This window comes from Ailuropoda melanoleuca, chromosome 9 (assembly GCF_002007445.2).
Source record: "Ailuropoda melanoleuca isolate Jingjing chromosome 9, ASM200744v2, whole genome shotgun sequence".
NCBI classification, from domain to species: Eukaryota; Metazoa; Chordata; class Mammalia; order Carnivora; family Ursidae; genus Ailuropoda; species Ailuropoda melanoleuca.
In genome coordinates this window covers 43,717,382-43,741,766 of record NC_048226.1, presented here as the reverse complement: position 1 = coordinate 43,741,766, position 24,385 = coordinate 43,717,382, and positions in this window count along the sequence as shown.

Here is a 24,385-nt window from a genome sequence, read left to right as displayed (position 1 = left end):
ATCGACAATACACGGGCTCGGCATTTATTTATTCACCTGGATCTTGCTGGTTATTCCCAGCAGTCAGCATCTTTGCTTATGCCTATTTTTATACGCATGCCTCAGCTTTTCTGCTTCATGCCTGCAATTTTGTGATGTCCGCTGTTCCTCATGTCTTTTCATCTCTTATACACAAATTCTCCTCCAAATCTGCATAGATCCAGGTTGACTCACTAGCGCCGAAGATTTACTAGCAGGAAGTAGTCCCAGCCCACTTTCTGGACATTAATTTAGAGCACAGGAGAATATTGGGAATAAGCTTTTTTTCAGTTTGTCATATTAGCAAGAGAACAACAGAAATCTCACATGTGCACACACGTGTACACACACACACACACACACACACACACAGTTTATGTTTGAGCTTTGAAGGATTTAGGAATCCCAGCATTGTCGTTCAATTTATCTACTGAAATAAATTAGAAGAACAAAAATCCATTAAAAACTGTTGTACTATTGACCCTTAATACAGGCTTGAACCCAGATCCATTTAAATACATGCTTTTTTTTTTTATAAATACAGTCCAGTACTGTGAATTTTCTCTTCCTTATGATTTTCTTAACTTTTTCTTTTCTCTAGCTTACCTTATTGTAAGAATATAGTATAATACATATAACATACAAAATATGTGTTTATCAACGGTTTATGTTTCAGAAAGCTTCTGGTCAACAGTAGGCTACTAGTAGTTAAGATTTTGAGGAGTCACAAGTTATACGTGGATGTTGGACTCCATGAGCATTGGTGCTCCTGATCCCTGCATTGTTTACGGGTCAATTATACTGACTGACTTACCATTCTTATTCATATCGTTAAGAACTGCCTTCAGATGTCCAGATCCCACATATTTAGCCTTCCTTCCCTCTTTTCTGCCTCTTCCCTCCCTCCCTTCCCATACTTGTCCAGCAACTACTGTGATTTATGGAACAAAGATTGTAATTGCTGTGTTTTAAAGCAGAACAGCTCTTAGGTTATTGGCCAAGTTTTAACTTGTTCATTCTTTATTCACTCATGCAGCTAACACTTATTATAGGCCTGTCTGTGCTAGGTGCTTAGCGTATGAACCTAAATCAGAAACTTCACACTCAAGAGACTTAGAGCTTATGAAGGAAAAGAATGCATATTCATAACCATAAAGCAAGGTAAGAAGAGAAAAGCACACGGGAAGTACAGATATTATGCCAGGGCAATTCAGAGGAATAATTTTAGGTACAGGAAGATCGGGGGATGCTTCCTGAAAGAAGTCATTTAAGTTGAAGAACGAGCTCACAACAAAATATATGCAGAGCGCGTGTATATGTATTCCCTCAATATTTTACTAATTTATCTGTTTCTCTCTCTCAATTATTACACAGAAAGTTCCCTGAGGGCAAGGGGCACTATTCTGTCCACATTTATGGGTTGTATCCCCCTAATACCTAGGCCAGTACCTGGAATGTGTTCAGTGAATGTTTATTGAATGAATAAGTTTATTAATAATTAATTTGGTCATGGGGAGAATTCCAGAGGCCACAGAGAGCAGTCGATAATAGACAGACTCTTTTGATTCCATTGTTTGGCAAACAGAGACTCTTTCAGCTACGAAAAATAAGCAATATGTTTCTTGTTCCATTTGAAAGTTTATTTTGATTTGAAACAAACTTCCTTGTCTTCTCCCCAAGTCCTGCTCCATGAATTTGCAGGGCGTGCCCGTATGTGCTGAGAGACAACAGAACTCGGGGTAGACGTTTCCTTTTCTCACCCAGGTTCCTGGGCAGCTTCCTGGCTGAGTGGGGGCTTCACTCACAATCCCTCCAGAATGTGGGAATGTTTCACCATGGCTATACTGAGGATTAACCAAACTCAGGCAAGTGTTTGGAGAGACTTAGATGAAGGTCCCCATAGACCCACAAGGTATTAATGTGATGGAATGTTTAGAAAATCTTGCAGCTTGGCTTGATTTTTCAAACTTGTAAGGCTCTGTGTTGAAGTTATTGCTCTGTTCCCATTTCCAACAGATCAGAGCCCATTACCAGCCACAGCATGGGAAAAGATTTAGGGAGGGGAGAAATTAAGAGAAATTAAGTCTGAAGCCTATATCACTTTAATATTTGGGGTGTGTGTGTGTGTGTGTGTGTGCGCGCGTGTGTGAAAGGGGAGGGTCTTGTGGAGTGGACTGGGAAAGGAGTATGGCAAATAACTAGATGAGAAATGGGATCCAAAAACGTTCCAAGTAGAAAGAAGCAGGGCAATCCTTCCCCCCATTTCACGGAACACCTGAAGAGGACTAAATTTTTCTCAGTTCCTTTACTCTCAGTATGGTTTCTATAAGTTAAATGATAGAGAAGACCCTTTTATTTTAAAAAGGTACTTACTAGTACATTCATTTGATTATGTTTGAGAGGTGATTAAAGACAGGGCAAACCTCGTGATCGCCAAGTCGCTCTATTTGACGATCCTCATTTTGCTTTGCTTAGAATAAGGTGAGGTGCCTAGGAAGGTCATTTGCTTGACAACAACCATTAACAAAGGCAGAAGATAACAGCACCTTTACATTCCACGACCTTTGTAACTTAGTATGCTCATAGTTATGACTTTTTGGATCCTAACACCCTCGGAGAGTCAGAGAGTTGTAAGTCGGATGTTTTTGGCCCTGTTTCACAAAGAACCAGATTCACTTAAATACGTTTATTTCCATACTCCTGTTAATTAATAATAGAGGCACTTCGTAAATATCTCTTCATTTAATTCTTACACCAGCTCTGCAACAGAAGTGCTGTCCGGCCTTAATAGAGATAAGGATTTCTTCGAATTGGAGAAATTAGGTGCTTTCCAAAATATCACAGAATTTGTAAAATGGTGATTCCACTAGGTTAATATGACCATGACAGCATCCACACTATTCTTTAATCACACCCCTATATTTATTTGACAGTCTGTGCTCTGAGTGCCTACTATGTGTCAAGCCCTCACTTCTAGGGTACCTTAGAGAGATCAGTATCTTAGGACGTTGACACATTGCAAATGGAGATAAGTGAAGTACCTCACTATTCTGGGTGTGTGTGTGTGTGCGTGTGCGTGCGTGCACGCGTGCATATACCTACGGAGGCTCTCTTAGGAATAGCTTGAACAATTGGAAGTGAATATACCAGAACTTAATTTCACAAGTGGAAACAGTGTCTACGTTTTGAGTGCATCAAGCACAGCTCGAATAGTTGCAGGAGCCACGGCATGGCTTCCCTGTACTGTTCAGCCCGAATCTAATGACTGGATCTTGAACAAACCACCCCCAGGGCCTTAAAGGCTAAATGTAATCTCTCAACCCACAATCTTAGTCTCCGACCCCACTGTCAGAGAGAGGATAAATCAGTAGCCAGGCAAAGGGTATTCATGTTAAATAATGTCTATTTATGTCTTGTCCATGGGCCAAAGAACCTGGTGACCCTGATTTAAATTTGAAAATAAAATGGTTAGGAGTTAGTTGTATTATATAGAAGTGACTAGTTATCAAGTTTTATGCAATTCAGTCCACAACTCTCTCTTAGGGAATTCGGAGAGGGCTGTGCTACCATGCAAATATTTCTTTCTCTCAGCCCTGACTTTTTAAATGTTAATTGATTTGCTCCGTGAAATGCCCTGTAAAGCAGCCAGATGTTGTAAGAGAATCTTGATAGTATGGGAATTCAGCAGGAGACTTCAGCAGCATAAAATGATCCTCAAATTTCCCCAGCTCTCAACTTAGCAAAAACAAAGGCTCCCACTTTAAGTGGGATTATAAAGAATCTCCTGGATTTCACTGGTAATGTCTAAAGAAAAGAAAAATTGCCCACTATCTAGATCACCGAACACACCAAACAGGATTTCATAAACATAGAGGAAATTATTGTGGACTAGTAGCCAGGAGACCTTGGTTAATTCTTGACTCTGCCATTGTGTAGCTGTGCGACCCTGAACAAATCATACATTCTCTGGGTTTCACATTCTCGGTTATTAAAATCAATGTTGAACATTAGTGTGCTTCTGTGAGGAATGAACAGAGGGCCATGGGGAGGGGTGCCCCTCTGGCTCAATAGGAATGAACAAAGTGCTGGGGGGAATTAGAGGAACCAGTAACTCTCCCAGGAAAAGCCAGGGAAGGCTTCACAGAGGAGGGCCTATCTGGTCTAGTCTTTGAAAGGTAAGTAGAGATTGTCTGCTGAAAAGCTAAGGACAGGAACGTGAGGTTAGGACAGGATGGAATGGCTGTACAGTCATAATCAAGAGCTATTTGCAGAGACAATCACGAAAGGGGATGGTGTGACGGTGTCTTCAGGGATCAGGGGAAATCAGTGAATCACTGCACCAAGGGTACAAAGTTAAGGCTGTGAGATCAGTTCCATTTAGATTGTAGGACCCTATGCCTCTCATTCAGTTTAGCTTTACCCAGAAGGCAACAAGCAGCCAACGGGAATTTTTTTTTTTATTACTTTGGTTTTGCAGTAGGACAAGAGTTTTAACATAGGAAGAGAACTCTGTTGGCTGTATGCAGGTGAATTAGATGGGAAAGTAAACGATGGTAAGAGACACCGATGAGGAAGTTACATCAGACAAGACGTAAGGGTATGAATTTAAAACCTGGCAAATTTTAATGCAAAAGAAATTTCTCAATTTAAAACCTGGCAGAAGAAATTTCTTCAGGAGAATTGGCAAGGCTTCGTGACTGGGAAAGAAAAACAAAGACCGATAAGCCAAGAGAACTAGGGAGTCTCTAATTTGGGAGGCTCTGTGGTGACTGCATGTAGATAGGTGTTCTGAAACGTGAGCGAGCATCAGAGCCACCCGGAGGGCTTCCTGAAACACGGATTTCTGGTCCCCCTCCCCCATAGTTTCTGTTCAGTAGATGTGAGTGGGTCTCAAGAGGCGGCATTTCTAACGAGTTCCCAGGATACACTGCTACCACTCTGAGGAACATGCTTTGGGAACCACAGAGGAGGATTTGAGGAGGTGGAGAGTTAGTGTAAAGAGGAAGCAAACTGATGAATTAATTTGAAGCATGTATCAATGGAGGCACCTATAGGACAGGTCCTATATTTCTCAATGATTGATCACCCCATCAGATCCAAACTCTAAGGGGGCTAGGGTATTGTTTGCTTCACATCTGTACCACTAGTGCCTAGCATAATGCCTGGACCGTACCTGCTGCTCCATAAGGACTTGCTAAATGAACAAAAGAATATTAAATTAATCCAGGTAGGGGTAACCAGGAGGCAGTGGGAAATACGGGTCCACGAAATTTGGAGAAGTCTTGTCCCGTCATATGAATTGGGCTACATGGATGAAGGAAGGATGATTATAAATAAGGAGTTAGAAACATTACAACTGACATTTTTCAAATCCTTAAGGAGTCTAGCAAAATCATAAGAAATTAACAATATAATAATACTTATTATAATACTTCTGAGTGTAAGAAATTCTACCGAGTTCATAAACTTTGCAGGTAAGTGCCAACAGAGGGGTGAAGATGGGTCCATGCTTAGAATCTCTCCCAGTTTGAGCAGTAAGTATATAACCTGCAAAGTTGAAAACTACTTGTTCCTAAAATTATGGAAACAATATTGAAGGGCCATCCATGTGGAATACTGAGGGAAGAATTTCTGTGCTTAGAGGGAAGCAGGACTACATGATCTCTCAGTTGCCTTCTAACTCTAAGACATATCACAATTCTATGACTGAAGTAGGGAATAGGGAACAATGGTGGATTCACGTAGAATTGAAATGAGCAACGCGGTACTTGGATGCAGCAGTAGAGCCAACCAAAATTAATTTCAGAGTGGGACAGACAAGCATAATAAAAATACAAGAGAGAGCGAAGATACTCCGGGAAGAAGAAACACATGTATCAGGGCACCGGTGAAGTGCCGGCCATGACCCCACCCTAACTTGCTAGAAAGAATGGATGCACCGTTTCCACTCTTGGCCAAGACCACGCCACACTTGGCATAACAAGCCTACACTAGGCAACTACTCTTCTGTCTTCTTTGCCTCATCATTCAGACGTTGACAGATCATTATGGGAAAATACAGCTCTCGTTTATCAGAAAGTCCTAGACAGTTCCTATGCTGAAAAGTCAGGATTCCAGTTTCAGAGGCATCGAGAAAAGACACATATACTCTAGCCCCGGCACTTATATCTCACAAAGGATTATTTTTAGAAAGAAAGCACATAAATCAGGCAACATTTTGCTGAGAAGTAAATTCTTTTTATCAGTAAAGGAAATTTGTGGCCTGATAGTGATAGAACATGGCCCTCTCAACTTAGAGTATGCTTTTACCTCTGCTACTGGTTTAGAAATACTTTAGAAATACACAAAGGATTAAAAAAAATGGGAGCGCAGTGCCTTGGGGAATACCGCTAGTTTAAATAACACATGAAAAGTATTTATGAGCCCTTTTTTATGAGGTGGTCAAAGAAAAGACCATCCAGCATGTAACATAAGACTGGCTGAAGAAGAAAGCATTTCCAAACCACACTGGAGAGTTAAGCATGAATGGAATTTTATTTTAGTCTCTATTGCTTATTTAAATGAATGGTGTTTTCAGATGGGGCCTAAATGATAATGCAGATCGAGGTGAGGCTTGCCAGGAAGAAAATATACTAGTCTATTATTCAAAGAATGTTGCTAGGTAATGCTGGAATAATCTGAAATATACGAGTTTAGAAAAAGGGGGCTTCTGGAAGGCGTACGTGGTTGTAACGTTCCCGAATCCATTTTGAATTCTGTGGGTTGAGCTTTTGCTACAGTCAGTGCTTTGGAATGACTCCATGTTCAGCAGATTGTGGCTAGGCTGGCTATCGCCAACCATGCCAGGGCACTGTACACACAGAACTGCAACACTCTCTAGCACCCGGTCCAGTCGGCTACAAAATGTACTGTTCTTCCTTTGCTCAATTGTTGCAACTGACCTCTCTAGAGAGTGCATGCCGTTCGCTTTATTTTGCCTAAGAGGTCATGGCTCTGAGCTAATCTCCTCACAATCTCCATTCTGGATCTCTGTGTGACAAAGAACACGCCCTGGTGTGTGACAGCTGGCAAAGGTTATGGGTGGTGGACGCAGCCACGGAACAGAACAAAAATAACTGGCCCCTAGAGGCATTAAACGGAGATCCTTGGCCTCATTAATTTTCTGTCTTATAACGAGCATCTGCCTCGTGAGTTGTATCAGTAACAAATTGTCACGGTGAAGTGTTCCCTCAGGCCACCAGTTGATTGAGTTCCATAGCTGTGTCAGGATATTGATGGGTTCAGTCCTTAAATGAATGCTGAATGCTCCTGGCTATTCACTCATGTATTCTATAAACATTGATTGAGCACCAACTATATTCTAGGCACTGTGCTAGGCTATAACTTAACTTCTGTGATTTTCCACCAAACTCCTTTTGGATACCACAAATATAACACGGTATATTAACTCTGAAGTTAGCATTTCTGGATCAGAAAAGAAAACGGAGGGTAGGGGAGCTGGCTGGCTGAGTCAGTAGAACATGTGACTCTTGATCTTAGAGTCGTGAGTTCAAGCCCCACGTTGGGCATGGGGCCTACTTAAAAAAAGATCCAGTTTTTAATAATTTGAAATAAAATCCATAGGATCATTAACATAACATTCCTTCTCAAAAAGCTCATGTTTCAAGTTCAGAAGCATCAAGCATAGTACATGTTTTATAAATTTCACATTTAGTAGAGGGATTGTTGAATTAAACTTAGAAAAAGAAATACCAGCTCAGGCAATATGTCATTTGTCTATCTACCCAGTAGCTTCAAAATACTAGGAAAGGAAAATTAGGTGATAGGAAATCAGGTTTTTAGGAAATTCAGTAAAATCATTAATGTAGGTTTTAGCCCCTCTTACAGAATCAAATAGGTTTTGTTTATAAATGTTCCTTGAAACATTCACTTTCTTCATTCCTTGCTCATCGACCTTCCTGACTCCCAAACTTCTGGGTTGCGGTGGATGGACGGTGACAGAATTGATTAATACAGAGCTGGGCTCCTGATTCTGCCATTTAGAAGGCACAGTGCAGCCTGGCACACACATACCCCCCTCCTTGGTGCCCATCCTCCACCCCTCTTTATTTCCCTCTAACCTCTTTGCCAGATGGAAGAGTAGTTTACCGGCAGGAGGGAACTCCATCCTGTGACTGCCTCTCTGTGAGGCCACTGGCTAGAGAACCGAAGGTGTCTCCCCTTCAGCAGCTGTCAAGCCCAACCCAAGGTAAATGATCACATCTTCGTCTAGCGGTGGGGGCCCCTCGCCGGGAGGTGAAGGTAAAGTTTAGTTAGCTTCTATTAGGAGTTAATCCAAAATCCCTCACTTTTCATTCCAGCAACATGACCAAATACAGAGTAAATAAAAACGGGATGCCACCCCCATTTTGTTTATTGCTGTTTGCCATACAAACAGTGGCGGAGGCTGGAGACTCAGTGTTCTGTGCAGCAGCTCGCCCCCAATGTACAACCGCGCAGGCCCACGCGGTGGGAAGGGCTCTCAACGTGATTATGGATTTCCAGCCGTATCTGAGAGGCACGAGCTTACGATTCTTTTTCTCAAATAATCCATCTTACAGTTCAGCAAAGAACAACTGCTGCGAGCCCCTAGTTGTCTGATTTTTTTTTCCTCTAAAATAAACAGTGCAATTCCTCAAGTATACCTGATTAATTGGAGGTCACTCCATTAGACTTTATGCTCAAATTCTTCCTCTTTTGTTTCCCTAGAGGCAGGAATACTTCAGTTTTAAAATGAAAAGATGTGACAGCTGAATGTGAATGCAGCCCCAGTTTCCTCAAGAATATTCTGCATTATCTAATGGTAACTTACTTTATTTAGATTGTTCCAGCAGCTTAGAAGTCAGGAGCATGAAATCCTACCAGTGTTTTCCCAATAAGCCACTTCAGTGCGTCCTCACAGGGAGGTGGTAGGAAATTCTTCACAAACTAATGCTTCCAGCAGGATCAACTGGGTGATCGTTGCAACTATGAAGACCACATATTATTGATCTTGGCTCCCTCAACAGTGAATTCTAAAAAATACTTTTTAAACTGACTTCTAGAACTCTCTATCTTTTTTTTTTCTTTTTTAGTGAAGTATGGTTAACACACAGTGTTACATGAGTTTTAGATGTGCGACATAGTGATTCGGCAAGTCTATTCATTACGCTGTGCTCCCCACAAGTGTAGTGCCATCTGTCACCATACAACACTGTTCCAGTACCACTGACTATATTCCCTATGCTGTACCTTTCACCCCCGTGAATTACTCATTCTGTAACTGGGAGGCTGTACCTTCCATTCCCCTTCACCCATTTTGCACATCCCCCCCCCCACACTTTGCTCCTCTCTGGCAACCATTAGTTTTAAAACAGTATTTTTAATAGCTTTGCAATTTAAGGATATCCCATAACCAAGAGCAGATTCCAATCCACACTCGCAGCTGTGGATAAGCCATGGTTCCGGTCCTGCACTATCACCTGCATGTTCAGTGTAAGACCATGCTAGGTGCTGGGATATTTTGGCTTCAGAGACACTCACTGCAGCGTTCAGGCACCTCTGAAAACAGAACCACCTCTGTCTTCTACCAACAAGTGATTAATCAAGATTCTTCTCTGCCTTGGGCTTTACATCTGCCGGTTTATGAAATGCTGCAATAGCCTGTGGACTTCCCTGTGAGCAATTTTCAATGAGAGCCACTTAGTCCTTAATCCACTCATTTACTGAACAACATTGAGTATCAACTGTGGATCAGGTACTGTTCTAGCTTCTAGAGCATTCCTCCTACAGAAGCTGCATTCCACAGCCTTACATTTATAAGCATTTTATCAAGATCATTTTCCACAGACTGAACAGAGGTTAGCATATCTGAAAAGACTTTGAGTTGTCTGGAGCCAGCAACTGCCATTTTAGACTGGCTCTATTAGTGATACCTGTTGACAAATGTGGGATCGGGAGAAATCATGTAGGAAGCTGTCCCTTGGTTTCAGAAATACATGGAGGTCATAGTTCCATTGACCAGGGCTTGGTTATACTGGAAATATGAGACCTGCAGATTGAGTCGAGTCATGCAGAGCACTGGAGAATTTCCTTATGAACGAAGCACAGGACTGATTAACGTAATCTCTCCACATGGCCTCTAAACCCTTCCATCTACACATGCCCCCGCCCCCGACATCTGCCCCAGCACGGACACACAGGCTAGGGAGTGGGGACAAAGGCAGCAGCACATATATCGTGATAGTTACATTTATAAATATCCCTTAAATAATGGACAGCTTGGAGCTGATGGGAAATTATTTTAGCTAAATTTCATCAACCATTCTGGGGAAAATGAAGAATAATATGAGAAACCCTAATTTATAAAGAGACTTTATAGTCACACTGGCCTGAGTTCTAATTCTAACTATACTGCTTGCCACCTGACTGTCCTTGGCAAGCTCCTTAATCAGAGTCTCAGTCCTCCCATCGGCGGCATGACAGTTTGGCGGCCTGTGCCCTCACACTCTTCGGAGGGTGAAGATAATGTGCCCATCAGGGCGCCCAGTACAAAAGAGGGACCAAACAGTATTAGAAATCTGCTGCCTTCTCACTAATATAGCATATGTTTCTGCCTTCATTAATGATTGGGAAGAAACACAGCAGATCCAGATCGGAGTTCTGTAGTTTATGGCAGTATGAAAATCTCTAATCATTCAACCCATTCGCTTATTCTGCTACCTGTTGGTAATGTTCCAGGAAGGACAACTGTCCATCAAGCTCTTTATTATTACATCACACTTTAATCTGAAATCTGTCGTTTTTAGGTAAAGCCTAGAGTCAATTGCTTACCAAGAACACTTGAAGAAAAAATTTTTTTGCACTTCCTAAGTATGTCCAATTTTTTTTAAAGGCAGGATTCCAATCTCACAGTCAGAAAATGTGGTGTTTAGGGTGGCAGTTATAATACTGTGACTATATTTCTCAAACCATAAATTGACATGTGGTCTGACAAGCATAAAGTGTACTTCTGGAGACAGTGGGATAGAATATTTGAAATCAGAACTGGAAAATTTGGGACATATGAAGGCTATAAATAGTGGGCAGAGACTGGGCTTGTTCCAACAGAGACTTGATTCCCACTAAGAACCACATAATTAGCCAGCCCCCATTTGTTATACATATAAATACTGGTATATAAGAAAGGCAATTTAAACCAGAATGGTAAGCAAGGCAAGCCTGTGCCAGAGGGCTGCCTGGCACACACATGCCCTGGTCCCAGAGCTCTGCACAGGATAAGGCTGCCTGCAGGAACCGACTACATAGCTGGAAAAGAAAACTGTAAGACCCAAACATATGCAAAGCAGTGTATTCATTGCCATGAAATGGTCATCTTCGGTTGCCCTACAGGAGGCAGGTAGAATGATCTTACACAGGGAGAGTTAACCCGTCCATGCCTTTTCCCAGTGGGAGGATCGACTTTGGGCTCAGATCCATTAGGCAGTTACTTCTCCTACAGAGGCTGACAAAACAATGCTGGAGTCTGAGAAAGACAGAGGAGAGCCAGGGCAGAGTAAAATCAGAGTGCATGCATTGCACGGAGCTATCAGAGGAAACTTAACGCTTCTTCATGACTTTCCCATTGTATTTTAGGAGTAAGGCATAGCATCTCTCTGCAAAATATACGGACCTCCATAGGAGACTAACCATTCCAACACAGAGTAACGATGGACAAGATATGTAAAGCATATGTTCATCAGAATCACGACAGAAATGGTCTAGGATGAGCATGACTCATGACACATAGCAGACACACTGCTAAGGGCCTTTGCAAAGATCCTCTCTTAATCTCAACAGCTCCAATTATCATCTCACCTTTTATAGGCAAGGACATTAGGGCTGAAAACCATGCAGAGAAACCTGCCCAGGTTCACGCAACTTCTAATAAATTTTACTGTTCAAATCCATGATTCCCAACATAACATCACAGCAATAGGAAACATAGTTCAGGAAGGACCAGAACAGAGACTATTCTCCCAGCCTTCTGATTCCTCATAGCAAAAGCATCAGAATCACAGAGGAACACTTTTGAAATATAGGTGCTTGGGCCCCAACCTGCAATTTCTGATTCAGAGGGCCTAGATCTCTGTATTTTCAAGAAGCCCCCCCCACTCTGGCCTGGTGATTCTTACACACACTTCTTTTTATTTATTTTTTTTAAGATTTATTTATTTGAGAGAGAGAGAGAGAGAACATAAGCAGGAGGGCCGGGGGGCGGGGGGAGTCTCAAGGAGACTCCACACTGAGCGCAGAGCTGGCCATGGGGCGCGAGCTCGGGACCCTGAGATCGTGACCTGAGATCATGACCTGAGCCAAAACCAAGAAGTGAACGCTCAACCCACTATGCCACCTAGATGCCCCCATCCACACTTCCTATTAAGAACTTCTTGACAAACCCCGCTGCGCCTGGCTAAGTTTCTACTTACTGCTTAGTGAGGAGGGATTCAAAAATCAGCATTTAATATTACCAATAAGCATTTGTTGTCTACCCAATAGAAATCCACCATGGATGAACATGAAGCAATGGGTAAGTAGCTCTAGGTCCAGGGTGGTAGTTCAGGCATTCTCTAATCACCACTCAAGATTTTTTATTCATCGATGCCTGCTCTGGGTGACACATTCTTGACTACTGCAAGAAGCCAAAACCAGATTAAGCCAAATCCAGGTTAAAGAGATGGCAAAGTAATGAACACCTGGGGGGAGAGGCAGCAGCAAGAAGTGTAGGCGTAGCAATGCAAGCATGACTCAAGTGGCTTTTGGTAAGTGGAATGTGTCAATTTTAAAATATGGAAGACATATTGGACTAAAAGTAAAAAATCCCCAAAAGATCAATCCTTACAAAATGCTCAAAACAGGAAGTCAGAAAGGCTGAAGAAAATAGGTCCATTTCCAAAATCTTTGAAAATTTTTCAGTGTCGCCATCATGGAGATGTGTACAAAAAAGAAATGGGACAAAAATATCCAGGTTCATATTTCTGTATAAGCCAAGTCTCAGAGGTTATCCATTGTTTACTGTCTTCAATGTGCAAAAGAACAATGGAATTAAACACGCTACACTGGGCTCTAGGCTTAATGATAGAAAAGAACATGATGCCAAGGGCAATTTATATTCCTAACTGGTCTCTGCTACTGGGTGACTTAGGCAAAAGATTTAACTCCAATGCCTTGATTTCTCAATCTGAAAATTTGGGTAGAGAGGAAGAAGGGGAATATTGGTAGATGAGAGACACCACATTTGTACTATACTTACGCTCTAATTGCAAACTACCCACAGTTATGTACATTCTGTTTTATGTGCTTTATAAGAGTCAGATGTGGAATTCCCTGTGGTGGTGGTTGTTTTAACTCTCTAGAAACTTGAAGGGAAGTTAGAACTAAAAAGAAACTTAAGAAATAGGACTTAAGAATTAAATGTTTTGAATATTTTCCTTCCTAATTTGCTTTGCAGAAAAATGGAATACAGACTATCATCAATGGAGTGCTTTCAAGTGAATCACAATCACATGCATGTGCAAAACCATCGGTGAAGTCTATATGTGCAATTAAATGCCTAATTATGCTGAAAGAGCCCCTGCATTCTTTACTCCCTGACTATACCCTCAGGAAAACACACAGTGCCCTTCTGTCTTGAGTACGGGCTCTTTAAAGTGTTTAAATGCCATGAAAGTGCAACTGTGTGCCCAATTAGGGGTGCAATTGCTGGGTCAAAGCATGAAACTCAGCCTATCCTCTGCCACGCTGGGTTAACTCTCCAGATTCTAGTTACCAACCCAAAGGGCAATATTAATCAGCTTCCTCTGTCATCCTGGGGCTTGGTGAGAAGTATTGGATGCTCTATCCTTTGCCAGTTTTAGAGATGGCACAAGGGGGAAAATAAAGTCAAACTCTGGTGCTTCCTTCTAGGGCTTTTGTTTACTTCCTCAACTAAGTGATTGAAAATCATCCTTGGACACTGCTCTGCGGCATGGAATCAGGTATTGTGGGAAACAAGGAGAAAAAGATAGGAACTCCTTAATTCTATCTCAGTACTAATGCTGATTGTGCTCTTTTTCAGCCCATTGAAGACAAATTGTGGATTACCAAGATGGGCTCTCTACTAGGGACCTATAGCACGTGTTCTGAGAAGGTCATAATAAGGTTTTAAAATATTCTTTAACTTGGAAGGCACAGATAAATCTTGTTCATCAAAAGATTGGTTGGACATCCACCCTCCTAGCTCCAACTGTCTTCCACAGATTTTTAAATATATGCCAAATCAGGTCATAGGTCAGTGCGGGGATGGGCTAGATGGGAAAGTCCAAAGCGAAGGGTTAGATAGCCACACTATCTACGGTGGCTAAGAAAAGCAGGGCTCACTGGTGGAGAAGACATGCTGGGTAGACATGTGTGGAGGGGTATGCAGAACAGGCAGAGAGAGGAGAACCAGTGTTAAGCAACATATAAGAGACATAGGAGAGAGATTTCAGAGGCAGAACTTCAAGCCCTAAGGAGGCCATTGGAATAACAGGATTTGAGTCCCAGAGGAAGAGGTAAATATAAAGAATCAAAGAATGGTCCAAAGCAAAAGAAAGAAGCTGGAGAACTCAATGCTGGATCAAAATATGAGAACAGGGTCTGGTCAGGAGAAGCAAGACAAGAGGCCAGGCATTGAAACTTTTCACTTAAAAACCTTTGACCAAACACTTAGTATGTGTCATGTGGTGATTACAGTGGTCAATGTTGACAATACAACAGTAAACCAGTTGATAAAGGTAATGATCTGGAGGAGATCTGACAAGAAGCTTGAGATACTGAACATACAGCTATAGACTCAGGGAATCCTTTAGCTCTCTTTACTGATTCCAAAGTCTGGGATGATATGGAAGTGGTTTCAGCTAGAGGCATCCAAGGGCCATCAGATCAGGGCTCCAGCAAGACGCTGACTTTCTGGTATATGTTTATTCTTTCCTTTTATTTACCCAGGCTGCTGCTTTTCTACATTCCCAGTCTTGCTTTAAAAAAGAAAAAGAAAAAAAAAACTGTCTTAACATGCCTTACCTCCTTCCTAGTTGGCTTAGGAGCAAAAATTCCAGCTGTTGGTATTTCATTCCTCATCATGAAACAGAACCTGACCTCTCACTGGCAAAGTTGTCCCCCATCATATTGTGGGCACGCAGAGCTCTCCCAACCTATCCCACAAACCTCCTCCTTGCTTTTCCCTAAAGAGCTCTGTGTGACTGAGTCACGAGCAAAACAGTTGAAGTGGTGAGAGGCCAGTCCCAATCTCAAAGAGAAATGCAGTGGCTATGCCTCAACATAAACAACAAAGATGAACTGATAAGGTAAAACTAAACAATTATTTAGAATTTATTCTTCTCAAAAATATGTAGTCTTGATGGATAATACTAATAATACGGTAGGGATCAAAGATACTGTCTCCCCTCTGATACTTAGAATCGTGCATGACAAATAGGACATCTGGATTTCTATGGACACATGGAATGGGAAGGGACAGGCTAGATAGTAGCTTGGTTGTCTGGAAATCAGTGAAGGGCTAGAGTAAATCTATTTTGGCAGAGAAGCACTTGGTCCTAGTTCTGGCTTATTCATGGAGAATATCCATATCCATATGATCTTCCCCGACTAGAAGCAGGGAGTCCTGATCATTAGTGGCTTCCATTGCACTGGAGAAAACCCAGAGTTGGGAGAACCCCATACAGCTGAAGCTTCGTTGGCCCAGTGGGCAATCTGTCCCATGACAGATACAAGGCAAAATGCTAAAGTGGAAGTATCCAATGCCTGGGAAGTCAGAATCATCTAGAACCAGATTCTGTCTCGAAATTACTTTTGTAAACATCCAATGGGCTAAAAAGGACTTAGGAAATATTTGGGGGTACCCTGATACACTATAACACAGGGGGTTTCTGGGCTTATGTTTGGTCACTAACAGGCAGCCAACAGCACTGAGACCCTGTCCCCAACATGTCAAGGGCCCCACACCAGGCACCATTCCTACAGGTTCTCATTCTTCCTCCCTTGTATTACTCAGAGGCTTTCCACTGATCTCCCACTTGTAGTATCTCCTCTTCCCCCTAGACACATATGCTAGAGTAATGTTCTAAAAAACAGACTCTGTTCATGCCACCCACTTGTCTGACAACCTCAAGGACTCGTCTTTTCCAAATATAACAATTACAGCTGGGATGCCTGGGTGGCGCAGTTACACATCCAACTCTTGGTTTTATCTCAGGTTGTGATCCCAGGGTCTTGAGATGGAGCCCTGTGTGCTCTGTGCTCAGCATGGAGTCTGCTTAAGACTCTCCCTTTCCCTCTCCCTCTGCCCCTCCCCCCTACTCTCTCTCTCTCTCTCAAATAAATAAATCTTTAAAAAGAAAAAACAATTATAGCTGCTATTTACTGACTACTAGGTTTCAGTACTTTGTCTTGATTATTGTCATTCTCACAATAATAACATAAGGTAGGGAGTAGCCTCTTCAACCATTCAATAAACAAACATGAACAAATCCTCGCGGAAGTAATCAATGAGAAAGCTAAAGATCAGAGTTTGAGCAATCTTTCCACAGTGATTCATAAGTGGTCATCTTAGTATTCACATGCAGGTCTATCCAGTTTGAATCCTGGGGATTTCTCTACTTCCCCAGGCTGCCCCATTGAAAAAAAAAAAAAAAAGCAAACTCTAATTGACCTTCAAGGCCTTTCAGAACTGGGACATGACAGATGCCTCCAATTGGATCTCCCCTGCTCATCCTTTGTTTTGGTCAAAACAAATTCCATGCAGGTCCTTGGAAATACCCAGCCCCATCCTGTGTCTGAGATTTCTATTCTAGGTCTGTCTCGGGATGCTTCTCTCCCATGTAAATTCCTCCGACCAACCCCAGGATTCCTCAAAAGCTCACCTGCACCACTAACACATCAGCTAGAGGTGACTTCTCTTTCCTCTGAACCCCCAAACAGCCCTGGGACTCCCTCTTGTGGATTGTATCATGGAATGGGACAAACTCAGAAGTCAGATGAATGAAGATTCAATTCTTCACTTTACTTAGTAATTAAACTCTAGGACCTCTGTCTCCCTGCACCATAGGCTTGTTTTCAGAATTCAGTTATGTAACAAATACAGAAGTGCTCAACATAGCCTGCCAAGGAGCAAATTTTCAAATGCCCACTATTATCATTAAAATGATTTGTATTCATGCATTACCCTGTCTTTTGATCTTAAGCTCCTTGAGGAGGGGCACCACCTTACTCAGTCTTCTATCCCCAGTGCATTTAATGGCACATGGAAATGTTTAAGAAGGAATGACAGACATGATGGAGCTTCCAATCTAATTTCAAAACCCATCAGGCTACAACTGAAATCAAAGCTCCATATAATAAAATGAGATTGCAGCAAGAATTTAATGAGGCAAATATACATATGCTTCTGGGTTATGGTTTTGTCTACTTGGATGAGTGGGATCCAGAGTCTATAATGCCACAGCCACATTAAAGGAGAGAAAAAATGCTCAAAACACATTTCCCATTTCCCATACATGAAGAAGCACTCCCAATGCTTGGGGAGAACAGCACAGTAGCAGAGGTTTCGTTATCGTAGCAGTCAGAAGAGCTGCCAACATTTATCAAGCACTTAAGTACCAGACACTAGTTCAAATGATTCACATGTGTTAACTCATTAACTTTTACAACAACCAATATAAAGTGATTCTATTCTTTCCACATTTTTAGATGAGGAAATGAAGGCACAGAAAAATTAAGTAATTCCTGAGGTCTCACAAGAGATGGTAAAACAGGGATTCAAACCAGAGCCCACGCATCCTATATACCATGACAACGAGCAACAGTCTGGACACAGGGGTGTTTTCCCCAATGGTAAGGATATCAATCCAGCTGGACCTCAGAAAAGGTTCCTGTACCTGATCCACCAGTTACTAGACTAATAGGTTGCGTCCTTCGGGACACCCAAATGCTGTTAGAACCTGTGCTTATGGAGAGGGGTGAAAGGGCGTTGACATTGGAGATTAGCATCTATCTTTAAAAGCCCATAACTTTGCATTTGCAAAGGTAGTTCCAAGTACAGGAAGATGTCTGTTGGTAAAACGACCCACCCAGATGCAACTTCAGAATTCAGGTAGCATCAGGTACTGGTGGCATCACAAGTTCAGACTTCAAGGTCTATTACAAAGCTGTAATCATATGGTACTGGCACAAAAATAGACACATAGATCAATGGAACAGAATAAAGAACTCAGAAATGGACCCTCAATTCTATGGTCAACTAATCTTTGACGAAGCAGGAAAGAATATCCAATGGAAAGAAGACAGTCTCTTCAACAAAGGGTGTTGGGAAAATTGGACAGCCATATGCAGAAGAATGAAACTGGACTATTTCCTTACACCATACACAAAAATAGACCCAAATGGATAAAAGACCTGAATGTGAGACAGGAATCCACCAAAATCCTTGAGGAGAACACAGGCAGCCACCTTTTTTACCACAGGCACAGCAAATTCTTGCTAGACATGTCTGCAAAAGCAAGGGAACAATGGCAAAAATGAACTATTGGGACTTCATCAAGATAAAAAGCTTTTGCATAGCAAAGGAAACAGCCAACAAAGCCAAAAGACAACCGATAGAATGGGAGAAGATATTTGCAAATGACATATCAGATAAAGGGCTAGTATCCAAAATCTATGAAGAACTTATCAAACTCAATACCCAAAGAACAAAATCCAATCAAGAAATGGGCAGAAGACATGAACAGACATTTCTGCAAAGAAGACATCCAAATGGCCAACAGACACGTGATAAAGTGCTCAACATCACTCAGCATCAGGGAAATACAAATCAAAACCACAATGAGATACCACCTCACACCAGTCAGAATGCCTAAAATTAACAAATCAGAAAATGACAGATGTTGGCAAGGCTGTGGAGAAAGGGGAACCCTCCTACACTGTTGTTGGAAATGCAAGCTGGTACAGCCACTCTGGAAAACAGTATGGAGGTTCCTCAAAAAGTTAAAAATAGAGCTACCCTACGAGCCAGCAATTGTACTAGTGCGTATTTACCCCAAAGATACAGACATAGTGATTCAAAGGGTCACCTGCACCACAACGTTTATTGCAGCAATGTCCACAATAGTCAAACTATGGAAAGAGCCCAGATGTCCATCAACAGATGAATGATAAAGAAGATGTGTACACACACACACACACACATACATACACAATGGAATATTACACAGCCATCAAAAAATATGAAATTTTGCCATTTGCAACAATGTGGATGGAACTAGAGGGTATTATACTAAGCGAAATATGTCAATCAGAGAAAGACAATTATCATATGATCTCACTGATATGTGGAATTTAAGAAACAAGGCAGAGGATCATAGGGAAAGAAAGGAAAAAATGACGTAAGACAAAACCAAAGAGGGAGACAAACCATAAGAGACTCTTAATCTTAAGAAACAAACTGAGGGTTGCTGGAGAGAAGGGAGGTGGGGGGATGGGGTGGCTGGGTGATGGACAGTGGGAGGGTATGTGTTGTGGTGAGTGCTGTGTATTGTGTAAGACTGATGAATCACAGACCTGTACCCCTGAAACAAATAATACATTATATGTTAATAATAAAAAATAATAATTTTTAAAAAGGAGTATAGGTAAAGACCCCATGAAGCCCCTGGACAGCAAGCTCTCTGATGAGGTCATGGTATATAAGGTAGCCAATACAAACTGAGGCAAAAAGAATAAGGAGAAACAGCCCCACTCCCAGATTAGTTCTCTCAGGAAAACAAATATAAGAAACTTGATGAAGATATTTTTAAGATCCCACATTGCTTTAGTCATTAACTATCTACAGTTTGGGCAATGGAGTCATTTGATGTTGAGGAGTTAATACTGAAACTGCTGCCTAAGCTCGTTAAATGTAATGAGAGCCCTTCATGATGGAAACTAGGAGAACAAAATAGGCCCCCATAAATGAAACCCAGAATGGCTGTGAGCATTCATTAGCATTGCTCTCATATAAGCCACCCCATTCCTAAAGGGCCAGAGGCTACCATACTCTTGAGCATGAAGCTAATCGATTGCAGAAGAAGAAATTTTACAAATCCTGAGGTTGTGACATCCTGGACCATGACAAATCCCTGCACTGTTTCACTAAATATGTGAAGGAAGGGTGAGCATTTGACTGCAGGACGATCTGTCCTCCAGCGTAGGGCCATGGTGTTGAATGCCTGGATGGCATCTAAGTGTGCAGAATAAAGGCATGGAGCTGGCAGTTTCATGCACTAAGTTAGATCAACTCTTGGATGGGCTTTCTTTCATTCAGTTGACCCTAGAACATGCATTCTCAATAGGGGCAGGAAAGGAAGCAACAATTGGTTCTTGCAGCATGAAAAAAAACACTTTACTTTTTGTATTAACCACAGATATGTATGAAGTACCTAAACATATGTGTGTATATGTGTGTGTATATATATATATATATCTATCTAAACATATATATATGTGGTATGAGAAGTCCATGGTGAGGGGAACCACTACGGAAAAACACCTCTTTGTGGGAGAGGGACAGGAATGAGCCCACTTTCAGAACACCAGAGAAAGATGCATAAGAAAATCAGAAGATTGTTGGTGGGAGCAGTTGGAAGACAGGAGAGATAATATTCCCCAATCTTCAGTTTTTGCCCAAACCCTCCCATAGTCTTTGAGGGCATGACTGGAGCCTATATCCAGCTTATTCTTTAGTATGGTTTGGTCAAGTCAGCCATCATCAGTTAACATAATGAAGGAATTTCCCTTGTACAAACAAGGATAAGCCTAAAATTCAGCCATTCCCTGCAATTTAGGAAAAAGATGATGAGGCCTCAAGAGATAATAAACCTAAGGACACTTTGACCTTGGACATCTAGCCTCAAGAACTGTGGGAAAAGTCAGCTTCTGTTGTTTAAGTCACACAGTCTGTGACACTTCGTTATGGCGGTCCTAGCAGAAATATATACCTGCTATGCTGTACATGGTAGGTATCACTTCATTATTAATGCTCATTCGTATCTGGTCCTCCTTTTCTGGGCTCAAGAGGACCACTTCCTCAAATCTAAACCATTAGTTATAAGCAGAAGGGACATTATCATATTTCTGAGCCCACACATTAAATTGCTGGGTCAAGGGGCGCCTGGGTGGCTCAGTTGTTAGGCATCTGCCTTCGGCTCAGGGCGTGGTCCCAGAGTTCTGGGATCGAGCCCCGCATCAGGCTCCTCCTCTGGGAGCCTGCTTCTTCCTCTCCCACTCCCCCTGCTCGTGTTCCCTCTCTCGCTGGCTGTCTCTCTGTCAAATAAATAAATAAAATCTTTAAAAAAAGAATTTAAATTGCTGGGTCAAGACACGTGTTGCATTCTTCCATGCCATGGTGATCAGAGAACATGTGGAGAGGCAGTTGCCAGAAGACTCAAGTAGCACAGAATTCTAAGCCAGTACCTCCCTGGAGAATTGGCCTGGATCTGCAAGGGTTATCATGTGAAAGAGAAATAAAGCTTTGTTCTGTCAAGCCATTGAGATTTCTAATGTTAGTTTTAGCCTAGCCTTACTGATGTACCCACCCCACGTAAATCTGGGAAAAGGCCTCCTGGTGGTCCTGGGGTGTCTCCTTGTGGGCCATCTATGAAATGAAAAGTCTCTCCACTCACAAAGACATGAGAAAAGGAAAAACTGACAATGAAATGAGGAGTTCAAACAAAGGGGCTGAAACATGTGACGCCTTTACAAACCAGAGATGAAGAAAAGGGGCAATGTTTCTCTGTGCTTTTCAAGTCGGTCTGGAAGACAATCTTAAGGGTATGAGCAGTCGGTGGCAAAAAAAAGTGCACATTTTGGCATAAGGCAGGATAAGTCAATGGGTCCTATTGTGACATTAAGGAAATGTCCTTCAAGACCTTCTCTGGTTCCAGTCTCACCAGAAAGGCCCTTTGATTCTGAGAGTTTGACTTCCTGGAGAGTCAACAGGAATATCTGTTCCCACGAAAATATATAGCACCATAGAAAACTATAAATAGATTTCCCTGTACACGTCAGTTAAGGGTGTATTTGGCTAGTAGAATTCTGACAACTACCTCAAGACTTCATGACCCCAAGGTGCACTGATGATCGAAGTTCCAAACCTCCATGAAGAAACCCACTCAGAGGAAGCCACCAGTGTTATCTGTTTTAATCCCACAAAATAAAGAGAAGAGAGTCCCTTCACTTGTTGATAGAATTCACTAAATGTATCCCTCTTTTCACTGATACTTTTTACTCATTTCTCACTCCCTTTACTACTCACAAGCCTTCTGATCAAGACTATGATTAACTTTCCCAGAATAAGGTCAAGCCTGCCTAGGCCACCCTGAGCTAATCATTCATCCAGTCAGTGGGCAATTTATCTTTTGCTCTTAATCCTTGATTTCTGTCTCATGTGGAAACCCAGCAAAGGTATGTGCAAGTTGATTCCTGTCAAAAGGTACTTGGGGCCAAGAGGTCAAGAAAGGCACCTGACTTCCCAGCAAGCACTCCACTTGCCAGGACACATAACTTCCATGGGCTCTCATCAGCTACCAGACAGTTCTTAGAAAAAGAACTCTGGTATGCCCAGAGGGGGCCCTTTTCTTTAATTCACACGAAAGTCCTTATGAGCTGGCAACAGCTCTGACCTGCATCTCACACCCCTTTTCCAGCTCTGTGTTTCCCTCAGAGCTCCACCCATATTATTATGCACACACTTCACAGCAGACAGTCCCTTTAACAGGGCTGTTCTGTTCCCACTCTTAAGGCATCATTTCAACGAGTGGGTTTTCCCTGGCATCTGATGGACAGACACCACACCCACATTGTTACTTAATTCTGTGGTTCTCAACAGTACCAACCAAAGGGGCAATCTGTAAATTTGTGGTGGCGGCTTTTTGGGCTCTCACAATAATCAGAAGCACTACTCGCTCCAGTGAGCAAGGGTGATGGATGCTAGCCATCACGCAATGTCTGGGGTAGTCCTACACAACAGATAATTGTCCCTCATCCTGCATGATTTTCAGACGTCCCACCTAATTTCATGGAGATGAAAAACTTTCATACATTCATACAGATATTAACTAAATGCTTGCCACATGCTAACCACTCTTTCAGGGGTTCTGGGTGAATGAAATTCTCTGCTCTCTGGCACTTATAAGAACCGATTTTTAATTGTCTGAGCCTGGAACCTAACTCAATTTTACATACAAATGGAAAGTACTTTTGTCCTCTCTTAAGATACCTTATGTTTCCTAAAACGCAACCACCATGCAAATCAAGGGAAAATTATAATTCGTTTTGTTCTGAGTCCACCAGGAATTATTCACTGCATCAGAAAACCGCATCACTAATTGCATGACTCCTCATCTTATCTAAGCCATCAGGACAACTTGTCTACCCCGCCCACATCTGTAGCTGTGCCGTTGACCGGGACTCTGTGACTAGGCCAACATTTGACTCCTTCCTTATATTTTCTCACATAGCCATGCCCAAACGTTTACAATCAGAAAGAAATGGGTTTATTATTATTATTATTATTATTATTATTATTATTATTATTATAAATTGCTTTACTTTAGTTTTAGCTACATTCTGCTTAGGGTATTACATTGTTGTTGTTGCTATTTAATGTGTGGTTGGTTATATTATCAATGAATCCCATTCCAAGAGGGCAAATGTAACGTGTTAAAAAAAAAAAAGGTGCCTTTCTTATAAAGAGGGGCACTGCATCAGATAAGGCATTGATTCTTAACCATTTAATACTCAGCCTTCCTGCCTCCAGAGAAAACTCTCTTCCTCAACAATTTTCCAAAGAAAGCCTCAAATTCCCCCCCTTGTAAAACAGTCCCCATAAGTCTAATGAATTTGAGGAATACTTCCTCAAGAAACCAGGTCCAGTGAAAAGTCTTACCACATAAGGTAAAACAACATGTATGGTTATTTATAGTGAAATTAATGAAAACACATTGAATTCCACACACATTAGTTACTAACTTCCAGTTAAGTAAGATTCTGAAAACCCCATATTCTCTACTTTGATGCAATAAATTATTCACAAAAATTAATAAAATAATCATTGATAGTCATTGGTTAAAGTGAAAAGCACAACTCTAAAGACATTTGGGAAAATATCTGCACTTAATACAAACACGTGTTAAATAATAATGTCTCAACAAAGAGTAAATGCCAAGCAAGACATGAAGCAAGATCTAAAACAGGGGTTACGGAGAAGACCAACTGAGTGGGAAGGCATCTAGTCATTCTGACA